Consider the following 17,705-nt stretch of genomic DNA (forward strand, 5'->3'; position numbering starts at 1 on the left):
GGGGAAACATCTCTTATCAACAGGGTGCCTGAATGAAACATAATTGTATACCTAACCCTTAACTGTACCCCACAACATCATAATAAAAAATATTTTTTTTAAAAAAAGTTATTTGATGCTTTTCTCTAATTTCTTTTAAAATTCTTTCCTTCACCTTAACTTTGCACAGACAGGTGATTATATGCCTTGGGTAAGGCCTTTTGCAACAAATCTTCTTGGGATTCTTTGGGCTTCTTGTATCTAGATATTTAGATCTCTGACAAGGTCAGGGAAATTTTCCTCCATTATTCCCTCAAATAGCTTTTCCAAACCTGTTGCTTTCTCTTCTTCCTTAGGAATACCTGTGATTCTTAGATTTGGACATTTTATTTAATTTTACATAATCTCACATTTCTTGGGGACTTTATTCTATTCTCTTTTTTCTTTATTATTGTTTGATTGGATTAATTCAAAAGCCTTGTCTTCAAGTTTTGAGATCCTTTCTTTCGCTTGTTCTAGTATACTGTTAAAACTTTCCATTGCATGTTGTACTCCCCAAAATGCTTCTTTCATTTCTAGAATTTCAGCTTTTTTTTTCCAAGGTGTATATCTCTTTGAAGAATTTTTCATCCATGTCCTGACTTGTTTTTTTAATTTCTTTATGTTGGTTTTCAGTTTTCTTCTGAAGTTCCTTGACCAATTTTTATCATCAACCTTTGGAATTCTATGTCTGGAATTTCAAAAATTTCATTTTTGTTAGGGTTTGTTGCTGAAGAGTTGGTGTAGCCTTTTGGGGGTGCTAGAGAACTCTGTTTTTCATATGTACAGAATTATTTTTCTGGTTGCTTCTCATTTCGATAGACAATTTCTTCTTATTTGAGGTTGGCAGGGAGCTGACAAAGGCACTATGGGGTTCCTTTGGTTAGACTATTAATATATATGGTCTTTCTGTGGTGAGTTTCTCAATTACAAGACATGGCAGCCCTGTGCTCTGTACCTGCATTGCCTCATGGTTGTCCTCATTGGCCGGGGTGGCTTAGAAAGTGTCATTAGCTAGCACTTGGGATTTGACCTTCCCCAGAACTGAGGTATTGTTTCCAATGTGGTTGGTTGTATTGTTGACTTCTGGCCTAGAGGTGGCACTTGTGAGAGAAAGCCGGCTATGATAGTGGCTGTAGGGTTTCTTCTTGGCAAGTGTTATTCCAAACAAATACCCAGTCAGCCTAGAAAGAGGTTGGTGCTCTGGGGATTTTCCATTTTCTCTCTGTTTTGAACTTTCTGGGAAAGTATAGGGGGAAATGAGATAAAACATCCAACAAGTTGCATTCTTAGTTGCCTCTGTGGGGATTAGGAGGGAGTTCTAGGCAACTGGGGTACTGCTGTAGTGCAGAGCCGGCCCAGAAGTGTTCACAAGGGAACTGAGAGGTTGCTATGGCCAAACATCCCACCTGGCTTCTGCTTTGGCCTCAAGCAATCTACAATCTGACTGTCGAAGTGCAGCCAGCTTCAGGACTTCAGGTGTTCTCAGGCAACCTGCCCAGCCCGGAACTGTCTGCAGTTGTGGAGTTTGCCCTTGGAGCGCGTTCCCACCCAAGTAGGCTAGAAATAGTCACTCCTCCCTGGTGGCTGGTGATACTTAAGGCTTTTTTTCCCTCCTGCACAACCCTACAGCAGAGCATGGCTATGTGGAAGGCAGTTTCCATGAGAAACTGGGGTACCACAAGGCTCAGGAAGACCTGCATGTTTGAAGCAGGATCACAGAACTCCTGAATTCCTGTCACTCACCTTTCCCACTGTGTCAGGAAGCTGTGGTGGATTATGATGGTGCAGACAGGAGTCCAGCCAGTTCCAATCCAAATCAGTTGATTTTTTTCTTCTTCTTCTTTGCTCAAAGCTGTTATTATCATTTCTTTGGAAACTTGTGGGGCGTGCTGCAGGATGTTTCTTTTTGGGTGCTGAGAAAACACTCTCCATCTTGGTTTACTCTGTAGAAGAAACTCATTCTTGCTGCCTCATATCAGCCAGTTCAATCCTTCTCCTATTGAGAGAATTTTTAGAGTTAAACAATTTTTGCCTTTTTGTCATGAACCTCATTTGGTCATGATTTCTAATTCTAGAAATATTTTAAAAACAATATTTGTATCTCACTCAATTAATTTCTTAATTAATTGAGTGATGTCCTTCTTTTATTCCTGATATTGGTAATTTGACTCATTTCCCTTGCTTTTTAAAAATAATCTGGTCAGAGTTTTATAAATTTCGCTGATGTTCTTCATTAAAACCAGCTTTATATTTCATTGATTTTTCTCTGCTATATTTTCTCTATTGCTGATTTCTTGTTATAACTTCATTTATTATTCCCCTCTACCTGCTTTGAGTTTTTATTCTAGATTCTTAAAATAGGATCTAAGAAACATTGCTTTGAGTCTTTTTTAGTTTTCTTATATGAATATTTAATCCCATATAATTCTCCTTGACTTACCATGAGGTTACATTCCCATAAACCCATCGTAAGTTTAAAATATTGTACATGGAAAATGTATTTAACACCCCTAACCTACTGAGCATCATAGCTTAGTCAAGTCTGCCTTAAACAGGCTCAGAACAATTACATTAGCCTACAGTTGTGTAAAATCATCTAACACAAGCTTATGCTAAAATAAGGTGCTGGATATCTCCTACAATTTATTGAATATTGTCCTGAAAGTGGAAAACAAAACAATTATATGAGTATTCAAAGTACAGTTTCTACTGAATGAGTATTGCTTTCTCATCACTGCAAAGTGGAAAAAAAACCAAAAAAATGGTTGAACTGTAGCAAGTCAGGAACTGTCTACTTCCCTCAAAGCACAACATTATCTGCATATTACAAATTGCCAATTTATGTTTCCATTTTCCTTCAGTTTGAAATATTTTGTAATCACCTGTTCCACTGCTTCTTTGATCCATAGGTTATTGAGAAGTGTATGCTTCAGTTTTCAAATAGTTTGAGATTTCATAGCTGTCCATTGTCATTGACGTCTAACTTAATTTCACTGTGGCTACAGAACACTTAGAATGATTATAAATCTTTTAAATTTTGTGAGATTTGTTTTATGACTCTGAATAAAGTCTAACTTTCTAAATGCTCTGCTTGTACACAAAAATATTGAGTATTCTACTTTTTTTTCCCCATAGAAATATTTCTATTTTATTGTTCCTTCTTGTAATAAAGGGAAGAAGATAAAACCATAGATAGCTCTGTCTCCCCAAATAGCCCACCCCCCACCTTGTTGTGCAAATTGACTGGTTATTTGGGGATGCCTGACCCCTGAGGTAGCTGTAGCAAGTCCCCTCCCCAACATGAGACTGGGAGGTATGGGGAGAAAGAAGTGGGGAGTGGAGGGGAAAGATGTTTGGGAATTCCTTTGTCCAGGGTACACCCCACTTAGCCTTTTGGCCCTTTGGACCCCTTTTTGCGCTTTGCTGGAGGCTCCTGAGCACAGCAGGGTTGGCGCAGGTCAGCACTGAACACAACCACTTGGGCCCAGCCCGCATATGGTCCCCATAGACTCCAGAAAAAGTTTCCTAGTTCCTTGTTGGTCTGGGGGCTTGGGCCCTTTGCTTGGGATGTAGTGGGGTGCCATTTGTAGTCATGCTGGGCGATTTGCCACACATGGACATCCACGGGTACAGCCTGGGGCTTGTCTAGTACCATCAGGCAGATGCAGTCAGCCACCTTGGTGCCTACTCCAGGCAGGGTACAGAGGCCCTTGTGGGCCTCCTCATAGGGGGCCTCTCGTAGCTACTGCAGCCAGGCCAACCCTCCCTGTTCTTCCAGGATGGCTTTGGCACTGGCATTCACATAGTGGGCACGGTAACCCAGGTCCAGCTTCCTGAGGTGAGCTTCCACCTCTGGCCCAGCTAGGGCCTATAGGCTGGGAAAGCCATGGTAGTTAACATCATCAAGCTGGATGAGTCAAGGTCCAAAGGCCTGGCACAGCCGCTCTACCATGCCAGTAATGCGAATGATGTTGGAGGAACAGATGAAAGAGATAAGGCATTCAACGGGTCTTGTCTCAGGAGTTGTACGCCTTGGAATTTCTGAGCCACCTCTTGGAAGTGGTAGTCCACAGAACCCCAGTGGTGATATAGTTGAGCCAGGCCGACATCTAGCTGGAAGTACTTGCACAAGGCCTCCAGCTCCTCTAGTGTTGGCCTGCCAACCCAGCTCTTGTCCCCTCAGTACACAGTGCAGTAGAGCTGCTCCTCGGTCTGAGTCAGTGTCCACACCTGATCTGCCAGTACACCACTCCAATGTGCAGGGCTTTGCTCCCTCCACCGGAAGGACTGTCCAGAAGCCAGAACCAGGTCTAGGCACAGCTCAGAGTGTGGACATGGGATGGAGGCCCACAGGGTAGGGGAGGAGGCTAGAGCACGATGCCCCATGCTACTGTGCAGAATACAGCAGGCTACCATTTCCACGCCAGCCTCTGCCCCATAATGGCCCTGCCCACTCAGAACTAGATCATCTCGCTGCCCAAAGACCCCGTCAGAGACCATGCCCCTTAAGGCCAAACCTACTAGGTCCTGGAATTCTTAGTCTCTTCAATTCATTTATCACCTCCACTTCCTGCAGGGCCATAGGTCATTCACCAAAGCCCCTCCCCTCCCACTCTAGCCCCACCTCCTGCCCCAATCCTCGCCCTTCCCTGAGGTGCAGGTCCCGCCCCCTACTCCGCCCCCAGGGCCTCTGCTGGCACACAGCTGTTACCCAGCTTCTGGACTTTCCTAAGCACGCGCTTCTTCCGGCTTCTCCATCTCTACTTTTTTTTTAAATACATACTTTTTATTTTAAAATTGTGGGGTACAGTTAAGGGTTAGGTATACAAATATGCATTGTGCAGGTATCCTTGCTGATGAGGTGTGCCCCCCCCAGACAGATATTGACTACCGTTAATTCCACCTCCCTTCCCCTCATAGTTGCCCCCCCATAGTTTCCCGCCCTTGCCCCCCCATAGTTTCCCGCCACTGTCGATCCTTTTCTTATAGTATTATGATAGTTGCACTGTCGATCCTTTTCTTATAGTATTATGATAGTTGTTCGAGGTTCACTTATGAGTGAGAACATGTGATACTCAGATCTTTGTTTCTGTGAGAGATCACTCAGTATTATAAACTCTAATTCAACTCATCTTCAACAAAGCCTTCACCACCCACCACCGGGGAGAGAGAACCTATTCAGTAAATGGTGCTGGGAAAACTGGCTGACCACATGCAGAAAATTCAAACAAGACCCTTATCTATCCCCATACACAAAAATTAACTCTAAATAGATCAGAGACCTAAATGTAAAACCTCAAACCATAAGAACCTTAGAAAATGCAGGACAAACCCTTATGGAAGTTGGAACTGGCATCCAATTCCTGGGCAAAAACCGAAATGCACGGACCATAAGAGATAAGTTAGACAAATGAAACCTTATTAAACTGACAAGCTTCTGCAAAGCCAAAGAAACAGTCAAGAGAGCAGGGAGACAGCCCACAGACTGGGAAAAAGTATATGCCAACTCCATGTCTGACAAAGGCCTCATATCTAGGATCCACAAGGAACTCAAATGAGATGAAAAGAGTATTCTACTTTTTTGAGGGTGTAGTTTTATAAATTTCAGCTAGATTAAGACTTATTTGTACTTACTGATTTTCTTGTTCTATTAATTATTGAAAGAAATTTTGAAGTTTACAACTATAACTTTAGATTTTTCTATTTATTCTGTCAGCTTTATTAGTTTTTACTTTATGCATTTTGAAGTTCTGTAATAAAATCCATTTACATTTAGGGTTCACATGTCCCCTTGATGGATTGGTTTATTTTTTATTATGAAATATATTTATTCCTGATAATATTTTTTATTCTTAAATTTACTTTGATTTTTTAAAAAAATCCCAGCTTTCTTTTTATTAGAATGTTTGTGATATATCTTTTCCTATCCTTTTAATTTTAGCCCACCTATGTTTTTATATATTGGGGCAGTATTTTAAAAGTCAAATCTAAAAATCTTGCTTGAACCATTTACATTTAATGAAAGTATTGAGAGGATGTGACTAGATCTATCATCCTGCTATTTATTTTCTATTTGTCTTATCTCTTATTCATTCATTAACCTTCATTTCTTGCATTAGTTTCAGTTACTTATATACTTTTAATAATTATATTTTATCTCCACAACCAGATTTTTATGTATAACTCATTTTTTTCCTGTACACCCTAAAGTTTACAATAGTATCTTTAACATACCACATTATGCTTTCAAATACTATTACATCACTTTTTATATACTGAACCAATCTTGCAATGCATTTTTCCTTTTGCTATTTTTGTGATGCAAAAAATTTTGCATAGGTTAGAAATCACACAATATATTATTTTTATGTTTGTTCTAAACACTGTTCTTCTAAAGAAATAAAAATGAGGAAATATATTTACTCATATATTAAATCTCTTAAGATCTCTTCTTCAATTTCAGATTTTTTTCTTCTTGTCTGAAAAATTTTCCCTAATAGTTCTTGCAGTTCAGATTCACTGGCAATACTTCTTTAGCTCTAGTTTGTTTAAAACAAGTTTTTACTTTGCCTTTTCTTCTGAAATGTATTTTTCCTGAGTATAGAATTTTCTGTAGACATTTTTAAAGTTCTTTAAAGATATTGCTTCCTGACTTTCTGACTTACATTTTTCCTAGCAAGAAATATGCTTTCATTCTTATCCTTGTTTTTTGTTTAATGTGCCTTTTTTCTTTAATGTGTCTACTTTTAAAAGTATCTCTTATTTACTTGTTTTCCAGAAATTTAATTAAGGTATAACTTGGCATAATCTTTCTTCCTTTCTCCCTCCCTCCTCCCCCCCACCCCCCGCTTCTTTCTTACATCAAGATCTTACTTTCTTATCCAAGATGGAGTGCAGTGGCATGATGATGTCTCACCGCAGCGTTGATCTCCAGGGCTCTGGCCATCCTTCCACTTAGCCTCCCAAGCAGCTGGAACTACAGGCAAGCACCACCATATCTGGATAACTTTTTAATTTTTTGTAGAGATGGGATCTTGCTCTGTTGTCCAGGCTGGCTTTGAACTCCTGGACTCAAGTGATCCTCCTGCCTTGGCTTCCCAAAGTCTGGGATTACAGGTGTAAACCATCACACCTCACATGATTTTCTTTATGTTTTCTGGTAGGGATTTGTTGAGCTTCTTGAATCTGTGCCTTTACAAATTTCATCAAATTTGAGAAATTCTGGTCATTTATTTTCTCCAGTTGTTTTCTGTTTCTTCTCTTCTCCTTCTCAAACTTCAATTACATGTTTATTAAACAGTTAGACATTGTCATTCAGATCACTAACTCACTGTTAACTATTTTGTCTTTTTGCTATCTGAACTTTGTTTTTGGTAGCTTCTATTGCTCCCTTCAAATTAACCACTTTTTTTGCTTAGTGCCCACTTTGCCTAATTCTACCCTGTGCCATATTTCCTTTGGATATTACATCTTTCAATCTTATGGCTATTGGTCATATTTTCCCATTTTCTTGCATGCCTCATTTTTTTTTAATGCTGGGTGTCATGAAGTTCATGATTTTGTTTTAGTTGCTAGGTTTTTTGTTTGTTTTCCTTTGTATGGTTTCTGGTTTACATTTCATTTTATTTGCAATTAGTATGATCCTTTTATGGCATGCTTTTATGCTTTGTTAGGGCATGCTCAGAGCAACATATAGTTTAAGATTAACTTAATCTTACTACTAAGGTGATGCTATTTTGTGAACTCTACCTGATGAACCATGTATTGTGGGCCTTTCTACTTTGGCTGATGGGCACATGAATTAGTCTCAGTCCGTGTGAACCCTAGAAATTGTCCTGCCTATGGCTTTTTGGTAGTTTTTCCCCCAGCTTTGGGTATTTTTTTAATCTCCTGTAAATGCAGCTCAATATCAGTGAAAGACTTAAAGCATCACCTCCACAAATACCCAGACCTTTCTTTATGGAGTTCTCTCCTCTGTGGCCCTTTTTATGAAGATTCTAGCCACCTCTGTCTTCATTAAAAGGACAAAGCCCCCAAATTTTGTCTGCTCAACTCAGCAATACTACTTGACTCCTTGCACCATGGCCCACAGCTGCATCCAAATATTGAACTGCTACAATCACAGAGCTCACCTCATTTGTTTTCTTTTTCTCCAGAATCACAGTTCTGCACTGCCAGTTGTCCAATGTCTGAAAACTATTTCATAGTATATTTTGTTCTGTTTTCTAGTTGTTCATGGGAAGTTATTACTCTATCATAAGAAGCAAACATTTCCTTATGAAAAGCTTTACTAAAGGCTATAAAGATCTTTGACTTCATCTCAAATGCAATGATAAGTCACTGTAAGATATTAAGGAGAATGGCATAGTCAAAGCAAAATGAGAGGACAGTTTGCACACATGACACTTTGCTGGTGTTCATGTGTCCTTTAAGAGGAAGCAAAGATTGAAACCAATCACAGGAAGAGAGCTTTACATGCAGTAAGGAAATCATTGCATTTGGAGTCAGAATGCTGAAAGTGAGTGAGTTCTGGTTCTACCAGCTACTAATGATGTTACTCTGGAAAGTTTAATGCATTAGTTACTAAGTACATGTTATTGGTCAATAAATCACCTCTCTTCTAGGGCTCCTAGGTAAAGCAGCTGGACTTACGATTGATCAGATGCGTTTAAGTCAAGATAAGAGAGTTGTAATTCCGTACCAGCCACTATTATTCTGTCAACTATAACTGTAGGAAGTTAACCATTGGAAGGGATATTACAATTTATTAATTTTAATACTTTTAATTTATAAATAAGAAACTTGGGACACTGAACATTTTATGATAATTTATTAATTTTTTACTACTAAAATTATTTTAAAATTTGGAAATGAAACCATTTTTTAGGTAGACCTCAAGTCTTAACAAACAAGGAGGTAAAGTCTTATTAATATTTTGAATATGTCAAGATGGCAAAGAGAAGTTTCAGTATGAGCTGGGATGTTATTGAAAATGAATAGTCAAAGTGACCTTAAATTCTTTTGGTTGTGAATATCAGTAATGAAGTTGGGAACTAGCTAGGAATGTGGAGGAAAGTCAAATATCTCACTTTCTTTCAGATAAATTTTGAATTGATGATGAAAAATACAGTGTTAAATATTTTCCATATCGTATACCACAATTTGAAATACATAAATTCAATTGTCATCATAAACTAAAGATACAACTACTATAAAACACAAAGTATTTTACATGAAAGAGCTTGAGATGGGAATTTAATGAAATTTCAAAGCAGAAATATAATTCTAGTAAAAAAAATTTGACTAAGAGATACCTTTATGATTTCTACCTTAGTGATGAGTCATACATCCTTTGTAGTTACAATATTAAAATATTCAATATTGTTTTCTCTTTTACCTCACCTTATTAAAAGTGAATTTTTACAGACCTCTACTTCAAGGAATATGAAATAGATGAACTTTTCCCCATTCTTTCTACTAAATACAACTGAAAATATTAGATATTAGATATAAAACAAGCATAAGAATACTTCTAAAGGTGGGAAGAAGGCAAAAGTCTGGCTAAGACCTTAGGATCCAAGGAATAATACAGAAATAAATTCCCTTAGTATTCTTTTTTTGCTTACATATTCCAGACTTGGAGTTAAAGAAGACAGCAACCTGAGAATGCCAAAGGGTGTAGACAAAAAAACAAAAATGTCCATTAAAATACCACTCTCTTTAGCTAAAGACCCAGGAAGAGAAAAGTCTCTGACCAGCAAAGGCTGAGTGGAGAGCCAGACTCCAATCTTTATCAAGTCATAATGAAGTATCCAAACTCCTGGGGCAGTGTTAGAGAATGCTGAGTATGAGATTAGATTTTATTCCAAATCAGCAGTAATAAGAGACCCTCCACTTCCTAGCTGGACTGATGTCAGAGAAGGCATAATGGTTAGTCAGAACTTTCACCATTGTTCAGCAGTAACAAGGCCTTCCCATGCCTCATGGCATAATTGGAGGCCAAGTGGGAAGCATTAATGAGAGATTACTATCCCTCCAAACCAGGTTGGAATAGTTCATTGAAAGTGGAAACTTTCACCTTTGTCCAGCACCACCACCCTCCCCCCTTGGTATCAAAGGGGGCTAAGTGGGGAGCTTGAATGTTTGCTCCCACCTGGAAATAATGAGGTGAGTCTACACCCTCACCCCCCAACACACACATTTCCTTTCCTGAATAGTGCCAGAGAAAGCAGCTAAAACAAGAGGTTTAAATAATCCAGAGTCTCACAACATAATATCTCCCAAATGTCAAGGTTTCAGTAGAAAATCACACATCTCACCAAGAATCAGGAAGATATTAAACTGAATGAAAAAAATAGATGCTTAATAGATGCCAGCACCAAGATGACAGAGATGTTAAAATTATCTGTCAAGTATTTGGAGCAGCTATCATAATAAAGTTTCAATGAACAATTATGACTATGCTTGAAATAAATGAAAAATAGGGATCCTCAGCAAAGAAACAAAATCTCTGCAAAGAAATGTAATATATAAAGAAGAATCATATGGAAATTTTAGAACTAAAGATGAAATAACTGAAATTTAAAACCCACTGGATAAGCTCAAAAGCAGAATTGAAGAAATAGAGAAAAAAGAATGAATGGAAAATAAAATAACAGAAATTACCCAATCTGAATAACAGAAAGAAAATACACTAAAAAATGAACAAGTTTCAGGGATTCTGTGGAACTGTGATGGTTAGTTTTATGTATCAACTTGGCTAGACCATGGTACCCAGATATTTGATCAAACATTATTCTAGATGATTATGTGAAAGTAAATCTTATTTTTAAAAATAAGATTAACATTCAAATAAGTAGACTTTGAGAAAAGCAGTTTATCACACATAATGTGGATGGACCTTATCCAATCAGTGGAAGGTTTTAATAGAAGAAGACTGAGCTCCCTTTTAAAAGAAGGAATTCTTTTAGTAGACCACCTTGGAACTGGAGGTGCAACTATTTCCTATATCTGTACTCTCCATTCTGCTAGCCTACTTTTCTGATTTTGGATTTGTCAGACCTTTGCAACTGTATGAGCCAATTCCTTTCATGTATATATTGGTTCTGTTTCTCTGAATAACTGTAATACATGGACTACAAGGAAAGATCTAATATTTACATCATCAGAGTTTCAGAAAGACAGGAGACAACAAGCAGGGCTGAAAGAGTATTCAAATAAATAATGGCTAAAAGCTTTACAAATTTGGCAAAGGACATAAACATATAGATTCAAGAAGCTAAATAAAGCCCAAAGAAGATATAGCCAAACCAATCCACCTTGAGACATATCATAGTTAAACTTATCAAAACTAAAGATTAAGAAAAGATCTACAAAGCAGTGAATAGAGAAATAGCCTCTTATCTTTAGAGGAAAACAGTTCAAATGACAGTGAATTTCTGACAAGACATCATGAAAGTCAGAAAAAGTGGGATATGTTTTTCAAGGGCTGGAAGAAAAAAACTGTTAGCTTAGAATTCTATATCTAGTAAAAATATCATTCAGGAATAAAGGAGAAATTAAAACATTTTCAGATGAAGGAAAACTATAACTACCAGAACTAATAAGTGAGTTTAGCAAAGTTGCAGGATACAAGATAGACATACAAATTCAACTGTATTTCTATATACTAGTAATTAACACATGAAATTGTAAATTTAAAATGCAGTACCATTCATAACTGTTCAAAAATATATTCTTAAGGAAAAACCTATATATGGAATGAAATCTATATATAGTTGAAAACTATAAAACACTGATTTAAAAAATCAAAGAATATCTAAATGAAAGGAAAGCATACCATGTATATAGATTGAAAGACTCATGATAAAGGTGTCAATTATTTCCAATTTATACGCAAGTTCAATGAAATTTTTATGAACATTGCACCATGATTTTTTAATAGATACAGGCAAGATTATTTTAAAGTATATATGGAAAGGGAAAAGTATTAGAACAACTAAAATTATTCAGAAAAAGAAAAAGAAAGCAGGAGGAATCCATTTGTTGAATTTAAAGACTTACAATAGAGCTATAGCAATCAAGATTGTGTGATGTTTTTGGAAGCATAGACACATGAATCAGTGGAAGAGAATAGAGAATCCAGAAATAGATCCACACAAATATTTTGGCAAAAATGTAAAGATTCAGTGAAGAAACAATAGTCTTTTAACAAATGGAGCTAGAACCATCAAACATTTATAAGCAAAAAATAAAAAACAAACCTCAACCCAAGTCCCAATCTCATACAAAAATTTAACTCAAAATGGGTCAAAGACTTAAATATAAAACTCTAAAATTTTAAGAAAAAATTACAGCAGAAAATCTTCAGAATCTAAGGCTTTAAAAAGAATTCTTAGATTTGAAAACAAAAGCATGCATCATATATGAAAAAATTACATCTCATTAAAATATAATTAATTATAAATTAAAATGTAGTTCAAGTATAATCTCTGTAACATTTTGTTTAAAAAGTGGAAAGACTTGGAGAAAATATTTGCAAACCACAAATCTGACAAAGAACTAATGTCTAGAATATCAAAATTCCCTAAACCTATATAAGAAAAACAAACAAACCAGTAACCCAATTAGATGACAGGTAAGAGTCATGAAGAGACATTTTGCTGAAGAGACTGTACAGATGGCAAACAAACATATAAAAATATATTCAATAGTATTAGCTATCAGGGAAATAAAAATTAAAGCCACAATGAGACATTACTATACACCTATAAGAAAAAAGTTTTAAATAAAAGATAGTAGAAACACCTAATGGTTATAAAGAGAATTATAAAGAGAAACTACATCATGCATTTCTTTTGGGTACGTAAAATAGTACAGTCACTCTGGAAAATAGTTTGGACATTATTAAAAAGATAATAAACACACATCTATCTTGTGATCCAACAACTGCATGCTTGGATATTTATCTTAGAAAAATGAATCTTTATGTTCAAACAAACACCTGTACTTGAATTTATAGCAGCTTTATTTGCAATATTCACAAACTAGAAACAACCAGATGTTCCATGGATAGATGTTTGAACAAATTATGGTATATTTATACTAGTGGAATAGCACTGGGCAATAAAAAGGAACTAGATATTGATACATACAACAACCTGGAGAAATATTTAGAGAATTATGCTGAGTGAAAAGCCAGTCCCAAAGTTTAATGCCTTATGAATCCATCTATATAACATTCCACAAATGGAAAAATTGTACAAATGGAGGGTATATTTGTGATTTCAGGTTAAGTAGAGGCAGAGGTGGATGGGAGAAGAGATTGGTTATAAAAGAATAACATGTGCCAGGCTTGGTAGCTCAGCCTGTAATCCCAGCACTTTGGGAGGCCGAGGCAAGTAGATTGTCTGAACCCCTGGGTTTGAGACCAGTCTGGCAGCTTGGAGAGACCTGGTCTCTACAATAAATTTAAAAAATTAGCTGGGTGTGGTAGCAGACACTTGTAGTTCTGGCTACTTGGAAGGATGAGGTGGAAGGATTGCCAGAGTCCAGCAGGTCGATGCTGGGGTGGCCATGAGCATGCCACTGCACTTCAGCCTGGGCTATGGAGTGAGACTCCAACTCAAAGAAAAAAAAAAGAACATGGATCCTTGCGATGATGGAAATGTGCTGTAACTGCCTCATGTAAATATCCTAGCTGGGATATTTAACTATAAATTTTCAAGATGTTACCACTGGGAATGCTGTGGAATAAGTTGTATCTCTTGCCATATTCATATGTTGAAACCCTAGCCCCCAGTGTGATGGCATTGAAGGTGGCGCCTTTGGGAGGAAGTATGGATTAGATGAGGTCATGAGGTAAGGTTCTCATGATGAACTTAATGTCCTTATAAGAGGAGATACCAGAGAGCTTATTCTGTCTCACCCCACCCTATCCTCCCTACCCAGCAAGAAAGTACTTGTCTAGAAGCCAAGAAGAGAGAAAGGGGCGAGATGGCAATAGATCTGGACAGAGTGTGAGAGTCTCTGCATGGGTGGATGTACAAAAGAACTATTCTGCATCTGTCTGTGTGTGCAAGTGGGTAAGCAAATGTCCAACTGAAGGGAGATATGGGATCAAGCACCTGGGGCTTCCCTGCAGAAATGACTGCAAGTTGCCACTGCTCTGAATTCAGTACCTGGTGCATGCAAAAGGATCACCATCCCTGGGGCATCTCTCAGGAAAAGGCAGAAGAGATCAGCTGCCTTTCCACACCTGGCACCTGGCCCACACCACCACCTGCGGCAACAGACCAGGCACTGGCAGCAGGGACCGTAGAGAAAGTGTAGGGAGGAAATCTGGAACTGAGCCCTGCTGGAGGAGAAAACACACACTCCCACCATTTTATCTGTCCCAGGACTGCACAGAGTCCTGCTTTATCTTGCCCAATTTTGAGCAGCCTGCATCCTGAGACCAAGGGGTGATCTCCGCACCCCTATGAAATCAACCATCATTTGCTCAGAGAGGATACAACAAATGCATGATACCAAAGAGACAGACTCCCTCCGCCAACACTGGACCAAACACAGATGCATGCAATTGGAGCAGGAGACCTAGCAGCAGACACAATGTGATTTTTTTTTCAAGAACTGCTGGAGCAAGCTGAATGCTGGCAGTGAGGACCATGGAGAGAACACAAAGAGGGAGGCTGAGGCAGACTCCCAAGAAAGCAGCAGGGAGAGTCTACTCTGAGCCTGGACTGGGCTCCAGAGCCTTGTCACCAAGTCCCGAGATCCAGAGACTAGTAACTACTGGGGAGGGAAATATTGATCCCAATAGTGGCAGGAACAGGAGCTGGCAGAGAAACTGAGCAGACTGTCTAATGTCTGGGCTGCGAAGTGCTCCAGGGCAGTATCTGTGGAACAACAGAACTGCATCTTGAGACCACGCACTGATCTCTGTGTTGCATTGGGGCTACTCTTTGTGACCTCAGAGAACATCACCCCTATTGCATACACCCTGGTGGGTAACAGAAGATACAGAACCCCAGATCCATCCTCCACCCTGAGCCAGCTGCTGGGCAATAGACACAGATTGCAGAACAGACTAAGAAGAAGACTGGTGACAGTATTGGTTTGTTTGCTTATCTCATTTGGTTGCTTTGTTTGTTGGTTGCTTTTCTCTTTTCTTTCCCTCTTCTATTTCTTTTTCTTTGTTCATTTTCTTGTGTGTGTGTGTGTGTGTGTGTGTGTTTCTTTTTTCTTTTTCTATTTTTTTTACTCCTCCTTTTCCTTTTTTTCTCTCCTTCTCCCCTCTTTTTTCCCTCTTATACCTTCTCTTGGACTCAGGGACTATGCAAGCATACCCACTGTAAGATCATACTGCGCAGAGATGGAGAGTGAGTCCCAGATGACCCATTCACTAGATAGCAAACATTATGACCTGCCAATAGGATCTGAAGTCTTGCAGTACTCTCATCCCCTAGTAAGTGCTCAAAATTGTAAAGAGACAGCACAATGCCTGCCCCCAGCCCTACTTCATAATTGAATAAACCCAGAGCCCTGGCTCAAGGAAGGACAAAGTGCAGAGCAAATATCAGAAGTGATGACTTCTCCACTTTTTACTGAGCAATGAAATTAAAGAGAAAGAGAAGAGAACTGCTACAAATGAAGAAAGACCAACAAAGAACTGCTGGTAACCATCAGAGTCCCAGCAAAGAGTCAGTGCTAGAAAGAATGGCTGTTGGGGTACAAACAATGTCTATCTCTGAGAACAACAGTGCCCAGAAGGTACTTACAGAGATCAGAGAATCACTGCATAGAATGAATTAAAAATCTAGAAATGCAAGGGCTAAAACTAAATGAAATCACAACAGAGTTGAACAAATTCAAGAAAGCATACTTAGAAATAACAGAAATAAAGAACTCTACCCAATAAATAAGTAATAAACTGACAAATATGGGAAGCCGTTGACCAAGCAGAAGAAAGAATTTCTGAGCCAGAAGACCAAAATATGGAATTCACCCAATCTATTGAAAATATAGAAAAAAATGTAAGAAGAAAGAAGAAACTCTCCTAGAGATGTGTGTGATTTATCAAGATTTACTGAATCTACATCTGATTGGAATACCTGAAATAGAAAGAGAAACAGAAAACACCTTGGAACAAATATTCCATGACATAATTTAAGAAAATTCCCTTCATGGGTCCACAGAGACTACTATATAAGCACAAGAGATTCAAAGAAACCCTGCAAGACATATTATGAGAAGACCAATCCATAGACACATAGTAATTTGCCTGTACAAAGCAGGTGTAAAAGAAAAAGTCCTAAAATCAGCAAAGGGAAAGGTCAGACTGCCAGCTTCAGGAGTCCAATCAGAATTGCTGCATACTTATCTGCAGAAACACTACAAGCCAGAAGGAATTGAACCCCAATCTTTAATGTTCTTAGAGATAAACAATTTTAACCAAAAATTTCCTCCCCAGTCAAGCAAAGCTTCACCAGGAGAGAGAATTAAAATCCTTCCCAGATATCCAATCCCTACGAGAATGTGCTGCTTCAGGACCAGCTCTATAGGAGATGCTTTAAAAGGTGCTGTGCACAGAAGAAAAAAGAAACAAAAGAAAGACCATACACTTCACAAAATCACAAAAAACACAGAAGCAGCAGAAAACACAACATACCTGCAAAAATGAAAACACACTTATATGAACCCAAAAGCTAAATGAAAACAAAATAGTCTTATAAGAACATTATGACATGGACAAACTCTCATATTTCAATAATCAACCTGAACATGAATGGACTAAATGCACCACTGAAAAGACATAGAATGGAAAACTGGATTAAAAAAAAAAAAAAGACTCAGTAATTTGCTGTCTCCAGGAAACTCATCTCATCATAAAGGACACTCACAGACTCAAAATTAGAGGCTGAAAAACAAATTTTCAGACAAACGGATCACAAAAGAAGGCAGGACTCATGATCTTAATATCAGACAAAACAACATTTAAGCTATCAAAAATTTTAAAAGATATGGAAAGACACTCATAATGATAAAAGATTTGACTCATCAACAAGAACTATCCATCCTAAAAATATATGCACCCAACACAGGAGCACTAGCCTTTATAAAACAGCTACTAAGTAAACTACAAAAAGATAATGACTAACACTATTATAGCTGGAGACTTAAATATCCCACTAACAAATCTAGATAGATCATCAAGGCAAAAAAATCAGCAAAGAGATCGGAACCTCAACTTGATGCTTGACCAAATGGACTTAGTAGATACTTATAGAACATTCCACCCAACAACCACAGAATATACATTGTGCTCATCACCACATGGAATGTACTCCAAGATCAACCACATCCTTGGCCACAAATCAGCATAAACAAATTTCACAAGATTGAAATACTGCCAAGCACCTTCTCAGACCACAACGGAATACAAATAAATATCACCACCAACAAAATTCCCCCCAAACCCACAAAGACATGGACACTAAATAGCATGATACTGAACAACAACTGGGTCAACATAGAAATCAAAACAAAAATTAAAAGATTCCTAGAAACAAATGAAACCAAAGAAATATCTTACCAAAATCACTGGCATGCCATGAAATCAGTACTAACAGGGGAATTTATTATATCTCTATGAACACACTTCAAGAAAATAGAGAACAACTTAA

At 37.9% G+C, this 17,705-nt stretch overlaps 1 pseudogene; it reads right to left on the reverse strand.

The window, feature by feature from the left end:
- Positions 1-3,406: 3,406 nt before the first annotated feature.
- On the reverse strand, positions 3,407-5,587 carry LOC103258342 (annotated as a pseudogene).
- Between the last annotated feature and the right edge of the window lie 12,118 nt (positions 5,588-17,705).

Source organism: Carlito syrichta, unplaced genomic scaffold, assembly GCF_000164805.1.
Source record: "Carlito syrichta isolate Samal-C Ts95f unplaced genomic scaffold, Tarsius_syrichta-2.0.1 Scaffold302079, whole genome shotgun sequence".
Classification (NCBI taxonomy): domain Eukaryota; kingdom Metazoa; phylum Chordata; class Mammalia; order Primates; family Tarsiidae; genus Carlito; species Carlito syrichta.